Source organism: Oncorhynchus clarkii, unplaced genomic scaffold (genome assembly GCF_045791955.1).
Source record: "Oncorhynchus clarkii lewisi isolate Uvic-CL-2024 unplaced genomic scaffold, UVic_Ocla_1.0 unplaced_contig_1399_pilon_pilon, whole genome shotgun sequence".
Classification (NCBI taxonomy): domain Eukaryota; kingdom Metazoa; phylum Chordata; class Actinopteri; order Salmoniformes; family Salmonidae; genus Oncorhynchus; species Oncorhynchus clarkii.
In genome coordinates this window covers 9,868-19,489 of record NW_027259788.1, presented here as the reverse complement: position 1 = coordinate 19,489, position 9,622 = coordinate 9,868, and the positions used below count along the sequence as shown (strand labels likewise).

Below are 9,622 nucleotides of genomic sequence, written 5' to 3'. Positions count from 1 at the left end.
TTGTACTTTATAATACTGTATAGTGATGTACTGTATAGTGTTGTATTGTATAGTGATGTACTGTATTGTACTGTATAGTGAATGTATTGTACTTTATAATACTGTATAGTGATGTACTGTATAGTGAATGCATTGTACTTTATAATACTGTATAGTGATGTACTGTATAGTGAATGCATTGTACTTTATAATACTGTATAGTGATGTACTGTATAGTGTTGTATTGTATAGTGATGTACTGTATTGTACTGTATAGTGTTGTATTGTACTTTATAATACTGTATAGTGATGTACTGTATAGTGAATGCATTGTACTTTATAATACTGTATAGTGATGTACTGTATAGTGTTGTATTGTACTTTATAATACTGTATAGTGATGTACTGTATAGTGAATGCATTGTACTTTATAATACTGTATAGTGATGTACTGTATAGTGTTGTATTGTACTTTATAATACTGTATAGTGATGTACTGTATAGTGAATGCATTGTACTTTATAATACTGTATAGTGATGTACTGTATAGTGTTGTATTGTACTTTATAATACTGTATAGTGATGTACTGTATAGTGTTGTATTGTACTTTATAATACTGTATAGTGATGTACTGTATAGTGTTGTATTGTACTTTATAATACTGTATAGTGATGTACTGTATAGTGTTGTATTGTACTTTATAATACTGTATAGTGATGTACTGTATAGTGTTGTATTGTACTTTATAATACTGTATAGTGATGTACTGTATAGTGTTGTATTGTATAGTGATGTACTGTATTGTACTGTATAGTGAATGCATTGTACTTTATAATACTGTATAGTGTTGTACTGTATAGTGTTGTATTGTATAGTGATGTACTGTATTGTACTGTATAGTGAATGCATTGTACTTTATAATACTGTATAGTGTTGTACTGTATAGTGTTGTATTGTATAGTGATGTACTGTATTGTACTGTATAGTGAATGCATTGTACTTTATAATACTGTATAGTGTTGTACTGTATAGTGATGTACTGTATAGTGTTGTATTGTATAGTGATGTACTGTATTGTACTGTATAGTGAATGCATTGTACTTTATAATACTGTATAGTGATGTACTGTATAGTGTTGTATTGTATAGTGATGTACTGTATTGTACTGTATAGTGTTGTATTGTACTTTATAATACTGTATAGTGATGTACTGTATAGTGTTGTATTGTATAGTGATGTACTGTATTGTACTGTATAGTGAATGCATTGTACTTTATAATACTGTATAGTGTTGTACTGTATAGTGTTGTATTGTATAGTGATGTACTGTATTGTACTGTATAGTGAATGCATTGTACTTTATAATACTGTATAGTGTTGTACTGTATAGTGTTGTATTGTATAGTGATGTACTGTATTGTACTGTATAGTGAATGCATTGTACTTTATAATACTGTATAGTGTTGTACTGTATAGTGTTGTATTGTATAGTGATGTACTGTATTGTACTGTATAGTGAATGCATTGTACTTTATAATACTGTATAGTGTTGTACTGTATAGTGATGTACTGTATAGTGTTGTATTGTATAGTGATGTACTGTATTGTACTGTATAGTGAATGCATTGTACTTTATAATACTGTATAGTGATGTACTGTATAGTGTTGTATTGTATAGTGATGTACTGTATTGTACTGTATAGTGTTGTATTGTACTTTATAATACTGTATAGTGATGTACTGTATAGTGTTGTATTGTATAGTGATGTACTGTATTGTACTGTATAGTGAATGCATTGTACTTTATAATACTGTATAGTGTTGTACTGTATAGTGTTGTATTGTATAGTGATGTACTGTATTGTACTGTATAGTGAATGCATTGTACTTTATAATACTGTATAGTGTTGTACTGTATAGTGTTGTATTGTATAGTGATGTACTGTATTGTACTGTATAGTGAATGCATTGTACTTTATAATACTGTATAGTGTTGTACTGTATAGTGTTGTATTGTATAGTGATGTACTGTATTGTACTGTATAGTGAATGCATTGTACTTTATAATACTGTATAGTGTTGTACTGTATAGTGTTGTATTGTATAGTGATGTACTGTATTGTACTGTATAGTGAATGCATTGTACTTTATAATACTGTATAGTGTTGTACTGTATAGTGTTGTATTGTATAGTGATGTACTGTATTGTACTGTATAGTGAATGCATTGTACTTTATAATACTGTATAGTGTTGTACTGTATAGTGTTGTATTGTATAGTGATGTACTGTATTGTACTGTATAGTGTTGTATTGTACTTTATAATACTGTATAGTGTTGTACTGTATAGTGTTGTATTGTATAGTGATGTACTGTATTGTACTGTATAGTGTTGTATTGTACTTTATAATACTGTATAGTGATGTACTGTATAGTGTTGTATTGTATAGTGATGTACTGTATTGTACTGTATAGTGAATGCATTGTACTTTATAATACTGTATAGTGTTGTACTGTATAGTGTTGTATTGTATAGTGATGTACTGTATTGTACTGTATAGTGTTGTATTGTACTTTATAATACTGTATAGTGATGTACTGTATAGTGTTGTATTGTATAGTGATGTACTGTATTGTACTGTATAGTGAATGCATTGTACTTTATAATACTGTATAGTGTTGTACTGTATAGTGTTGTATTGTATAGTGATGTACTGTATTGTACTGTATAGTGAATGCATTGTACTTTATAATACTGTATAGTGTTGTACTGTATAGTGTTGTATTGTATAGTGATGTACTGTATTGTACTGTATAGTGAATGCATTGTACTTTATAATACTGTATAGTGTTGTACTGTATAGTGTTGTATTGTATAGTGATGTACTGTATTGTACTGTATAGTGAATGCATTGTACTTTATAATACTGTATAGTGTTGTACTGTATAGTGTTGTATTGTATAGTGATGTACTGTATTGTACTGTATAGTGAATGCATTGTACTTTATAATACTGTATAGTGTTGTACTGTATAGTGTTGTATTGTATAGTGATGTACTGTATTGTACTGTATAGTGAATGCATTGTACTTTATAATACTGTATAGTGTTGTACTGTATAGTGTTGTATTGTACTTTATAATACTGTATAGTGATGTACTGTATATACAGTATGTTTTTGCGGCCGTGTGTCTTCGATTGCAACCCAAATGTTACCCTGTTGTCTATTAACTGCACTTATTTTGACCATGACCCATTTGACAAGGCCTTGGCCAAAAATAGTGCTGTATATAAGGAATAGGGTGCTATCGGAGACACTGCCCATGTCTCTTTAGATCCCTGAAACCAGTGGTCTTTTGTGTTCCTGTGCCTCTGTAGTGTTCCTGTGGCCCCGGGCCCTGCTCAAAAGTAGTGCACTATAAAGGGAATAGGGTGCCAGGTCCCATTGGGTCCTGCTCAAAAGTAGTGCACTATAAAGGGAATAGGGTGCCAGGTCCCATTGGGCCCTGCTCAAAAGTAGTGCACTATAAAAGGAATAGGGTGTCATTTATTATACAGACCGCGTGGACTCTGGACTAAACACATCCCTCTGCAACTGAATCCTGGACTTCCTGACGGGCTGCCCCTTAGGTGGTAAGGGTAGGCTATAACGCTGATGCTCTGCACGGGGGCCCCTCGGGGGTGCGTGCTTAGTCCCCTCCTGTACTTCCTGTTCACGCACATCTCCGTGGCCAAGCACGACTCTAAACCCATCATTAAGTTCGCTGGCGACACAACGGTGTTAGGCCGGATCACCGACAACAATGAGACAGCCTATAGGGAGGAGGTCAGAGACCTGGCAGTGTGGCAGTGCGTACGGCTATACCAGGCGGTGTCAGAAGACGGCCCTAAAAATTGCAATCCTAGTCATAGACTGTTCTCTCTGCTACTGCACTGCAAGCGGTATCGGAGTGCTAAGGCTAGAGAGAAGACTAGAGAGAAGGCTAGAGAGAAGGGGAGAGAGAAGGGGAGAGAGAAGGCTAGAGAGAAGGCTAGAGAGAAGGCTAGAGAGAAGGGGAGAGAGAAGGGGAGAGAGAAGGGAAGAGAGAATGGGAGAGAGAAGGCTAGAGAGAAGGGGAGAGAGAAGGCTAGAGAGAAGGGGAGAGAGAAGGGGAGAGAGAAGGGAAGAGAGAAGGGGAGAGGAGAGACAAGGCTAGAGAGAAGGCTAGAGAGAAGGCTAGAGAGAAGAGGAGAGAGAAGGGGAGAGAGAAGGCTAAAGAGAAGGGAAGAGAGAAGGGGAGAGATAACGCTAGAGAGAAGGGGAGAGAGAGAGAAGACAGAGGAGAGAAAGGGGAGAAAGAGAGAGGGAGAGGGAGGGGAGTGCAGATATATTTCAGGTGGTGTCAATTGCAGATGAAAGATCTGCTGAAGATGCTACGGGCGTCATGCTTCACTGGCCTCTATTCAACAAGTCACATCTCTCTCCCCTCTATCCAGCAGCTGTTATCAGGAGCTACCTAACTTCCTACCTCCATGCTACTCCTCCCTCCCCCAATCCACCTCACACCCCTTTACCTCTCTTCATCCAACCCCCCAGTCCCCCGCCCCCTCCCCTTCCTGCTTACCTTTGGCTAAGCCCTTTTTGTATGTTGATTGGGGGCGGGCTAATCCAGTTCGTAGACCAATGATGAATCACCTTTCCGTCATTTGGCTGCAGTCCCCTCACTCGGGGAGGAGGGAGGGAGGGAGGGAGGGGAGATCTGAACGAGGGAGGAGAGGCAACAACAGCAGTGGTAGAAGAAGAGAGAGCGAGAGAGAGAAGAGAAGGACTGAGAGAGAAACTCTATAGAGAGAGAATGTCCTCTGTTCTTTTCCCAGTGCAGTTAGCCCTCTCTTCCCACTCTTGAGACAGAATAACAATAATGTTTTCTCAGACCAGCTCTATTGTGTCATGGATGGGTCTGGACAGTGACACACAGCTGAAATAACAAGGAGGGACATTGTTTCTGTTCAGGCAGGTGGAAAGAGAAAAAAAAACAGAGAGAGGCAGCCTGGTTCAGATGATTCCGGGCCGCTACGTATTTCCAGGTAAGAGCAGAGTTGGACCAGCGCCAGGCAGGTAGCATCAGAAGGGATGCAGGGAGGGAAAGAGAGAGAGAGAGAGAGAGAGAGAGAGAGAGAGAGAGAGAGAGGGATAGAGAGTTCTGCAAATCTAATAGTAATTGTCTCCTGGTATATCTGTAACGCCGCTGTTCATAATTGTATTTCCGTTTTTTGGTGGGTTGATAATTTAGCAGTAAATTCATATTTCTCTGGGGAAATAGGACACAGCTACCAGCATGTCAGTTTGCGAGATCCCCCCCCCCCAACAATATTCACAACAATTCTACATTATTTATTTAATTTGAGATGGGAAAAAAATGAGTGAGTAGAAAACGCAATGTATCTGTGTATTTATTTTTTTTAAATTAATTTAAAAACAAGTCTATTGACTATATCTTTCCATCCCAACATTATTTAAATAGTAGACCTATCATTTCATTTGTTTTTGATTGTTGAAATAGCAGACGTATCATTTCATCCTATCAGATTGCGTCTGCATAAAACAAAAACTAACGGCTTAGTTTAGTTGATTGATATGCAATCTATAAATGTAACTGGGAAAAAAAAGCAGTTTAATGTACCAAACATTTCTCCCTGATTTAATTAAACAGTTATGTTGCATTGGGGCTCAGTGACAAAAGACTAAATATGAGTTAAGATTTGTGTGATGTTTCAGCTCTCTTCAGCCTGTTTTAACTAAACCTCCATTTTGGCTGAGCAACTTTTCACAGCGACAATGAGGGGATTGAATAATGTTTTCAATGGCGTGGTCTTCAGTATAAACACAGAAACAATTAAGATGGTTGCCAGAGCAAACTGATCTAGGCATTATCATCTCTCTTCACTGAGCCGCAGACAGAGCACTCAGAATCACTCAGAGAACAAACTATTCTAATCACTTGGAGAAGTAGCTAATCACTTGGAGAAGTAGCTAATCACTTGGAGAAATAGCTAATCACTTGGAGAAGTAGCTAATCACTTGGAGAAGTAGCTAATCACTTGGAGAAGTAGCTAATCACTTGGAGAAGTAGCTAATCACTTGGAGAAGTAGTTAATAATTTGGATAATTAGTTAATCACTTGGAGAAGTAGTTAATCACTTGGAGAAGTAGCTAATCACTTGAAGAAGTAGCTAATCACTTGGAGAAGTAGCTAATCACTTGGAGTAGTTAATCACTTGGAGAAGTAGCTAATCACTTGGAGAAGTAGCTAATCACTTGGAGAAGTAGTTAATCACTTGGAGAAGTAGCTAATCACTTGAAGAAGTAGCTAATCACTTGGAGAAGTAGCTAATCACTTGGAGTAGTTAATCACTTGGAGAAGTAGCTAATCACTTGGAGAAGTAGCTAGCTGCTCTTGGAATCATTTAGAGAACAAACTCTTCTAACTTTCTAGCAACTAACTACTTTAACCATAGCCTCCAATCACAGAGTGTGTTCACACTGTATACTAAGGATGTCTATATAATTACTATGCTGTAGACTAGCATGAGTATGTACATTAATCAACATGGAGCGAATGCTGTATACTGTAGAAGCTGCTTTTTCAACTAGTCTAAAATTAAAACAAAATGCTAATGTCTGTTGTAATGTCTCTATTACTGAGCTCATCAATTTAAATTATTTCAATTATAATCTATATTGATGTTATAATATCAGATATTGCTGATATATAATAAAATAGTGTTAATATAATATGTTATAATTGAGTGTATAGCAGTAGGCCTAGTTTGAATTGTATTATGTGTTATGAAAGAAATAAGAAGAGATAACATTAATAAGCAGAGATAACATTAATAGGCAGAGATAACATTAATAAATGGAGATATCATTAATAAATGGAGATAACATTAATAAATGGAGATAACATTAATACGCAGAGATAACAATAATAGGCAGAGATAACAATAATACATGGAGATAACATTAATAGGCAGAGATAACATTAATAAGCAGAGATAACATTAATAGGCAGAGATAACAATAATATGTGGAGATAACATTAATAGGCAGAGATAACAATAATAAGCGGAGACGATATTAATAGGCAGAGATAGCAATAATAAGCGGAGATAACATTAGTAAGCAGAGATAACATTAATATGCAGAGATAACATGAATAGGCAGAGATACCATTAATAGGCAGAGGTAACAATAATAGGCAGAGATACCATTAATAAATGGAGATACCATTAATAGGCAGAGATAACAATAATAAGCGGAGATAACATTAGTAAGCAGAGATAACATTAATAGGCAGAGATAACAATAATAAGCGGAGATAACATTAGTAAGCGGAGATGACATTATGTTTGTCTTTCCCTAACTTAGTTCAATCTATTGATAGTATTTATAGCTTTTAGATACAATAACAACAAATCTCAAGCTCCAGTGGAGATGTTTTTATTTGTTTACTTTAAATGTATAAACATTCCAAATCAACAGTTTTACCCGTGTTGTTATCAGTAGGTTTAAGAGAAAAACATGTTTAAAACGAATACATCTATAGGCTCTTTACCATTTGTTTTCCCTTGATGGTTCTGGCAAGATGTGAGTAAATGTGTGTGTGTGTGTGTGTGTGTGTGTGTGTGTGTGTGTGTGTGTGTGTGTGTGTGTGTGTGTGTGTGTGTGCGTGTGTGTGTGTGTCTCTCGTCCGTCAGGTCTATGGACATGCAGGATCTAGCCAGTCCTCACAGCCGTGAATCCCCTAATGGTCCCAGCCTCGACAACTCCCATATCAATACCAATTCCATGACCCCCAATGGCACTGAAGGTATGTGCTTAGGGATTTTCTTCCTTAATGCTTCCCTCACTTTCGCTGTGTGGACTCTAAATTCACTATAGGACTATAGGACATGGGAGAGGAATAGGCTGAGCCCTGTAGACAATCAGATAAATACTGATGTAACACATTCAAACAGTAAACTTGACACAGTGGTTGTGACTATTGTGCAGTTGTGACTATTACTGTGCAGAAAATACACTCCGTTGTAATCACAACCATTCTACCAATTGCGTAGTAGCTTCATCAGTTGTACAATTTAAGTTTGTACGGGTAGCAGAGCGGAGAAAGAGGGGGACTTTTTTCTTTTTCCAACCTCACCTCTTCCTGTGTGTAGCGTTTTATGCATCTGCTAAAGTTGTGAAATGCCTGAATGGCAATAAAACGTCTCCAGGTGCTTACCCCGTTGGTAATCGCGATCTGTTTTCCATTTTCAAAAGGTGAAGTCAACAAATTAAAACGTGGTGCCAACTACTTTCCTCCCGTCTACTTCTCTGTACTTCTGAATAACATGGGAAACTACTGGTGACCCGATGGCTTGTAGACTTACTGCATTGGTTTTAATACACAATTTAAAAAGGGCCCCTTGTATTTGATCTAGATATGAAAACGATATGAAAACGATCTGCTTTGTAAATCTGACGCTATTGTCTCTGTGTTTACAGAGAAACTATTAGCAGTATATTTAAACGCCCATGTAATTATTCAAAAGCTCATGGTATGAAAATGGGTTGTAGTTTTGCATGTGGTTTGTACATGTCCCTATTGACTCAGGTGAGTAGGCTTGTTGTGTCCTCTCAAACCACCACTCTCTCTCGTTGAACCTACGTCGCTAGCAGGGCGCTATTACAAACCCACTCATGCGCTTCAAAGTCTACCTTAAAAAAAAATGTCATCTTGATAGGAAAAAGGGATAACGCTTTCTTGTGGTTTAGGGAGTGTGTGCGTCCCAAATCGCACCCTATTCCCTATGTAGTGCACTACTTTTGACCGATTGTTTGACAAAAGCAGTGCTCTCCGTAGGAAGTAGGGTGTAATTTGTCCTCTGCGGGACAAAGAGCCTGTCGTAGAGCCGCGGCGAAGTCAGATTGTCATGTATCCTATTCTCTGTTTCCCATATAGGTGATAACATCACAATGCTCACCACAGCTGACTGGTTGTTAAGCACTAGCTCACAGTCGGCTGCAGGTCGGTGCAGTTCAGGTGTGGATAACAATGAAAGGACAATACTTGGTGTTTCAACTTAGAAAAGACAAGAAAGAGAAGGAAAAAAAAAAACATTTGTGCTTTTACTCTTTTTTTAAAAATATACCACTATAATAATCCCAATTAATTAACTGTTCTCAATAGATAACTAATCTATTTTTAATTCTAAGAGTTTCTTCAACTATTGTGCCTTTCATGGCGTTAATGTCATTGTTGCACTCGTGTTATGTTGAGTGTGTGAAGCATGGTTTGAGACTGGCTGGGTTATGGATCCTGTGCCTGACACCGTGCCTTGTTTTGATTGATTGATTGATTGATTGATTGATTGGTTGGTTCCTGTCTGCCCTGGTTCCATGCTGTGTTTCATGAGTGCGGTGGTTATCGTGTGTTTCTCTGTGAACACCTGAGTGTGACCTTTAGTCTGTGCATGCAGTGTTACACCACGATGTCCCCTCACTATATTAGCTAGTATACCTACACACACACACACACACACACACACACACACACACACACACACACACACACACACACACACACACACACACACACACACACACACTCACGTGCAAAGA

General features: G+C 37.4%; 1 long non-coding RNA gene across 1 annotated transcript; it reads left to right on the top strand.

The window, feature by feature from the left end:
- Positions 1-3,517: 3,517 nt before the first annotated feature.
- LOC139400856 (uncharacterized) lies at positions 3,518-7,826 on the top strand. The gene is made up of 3 exons (XR_011632785.1): positions 3,518-3,612; positions 4,973-5,046; positions 7,720-7,826. It is a non-coding gene; the product is annotated as an uncharacterized lncRNA (long non-coding RNA).
- Positions 7,827-9,622: the final 1,796 nt, after the last annotated feature.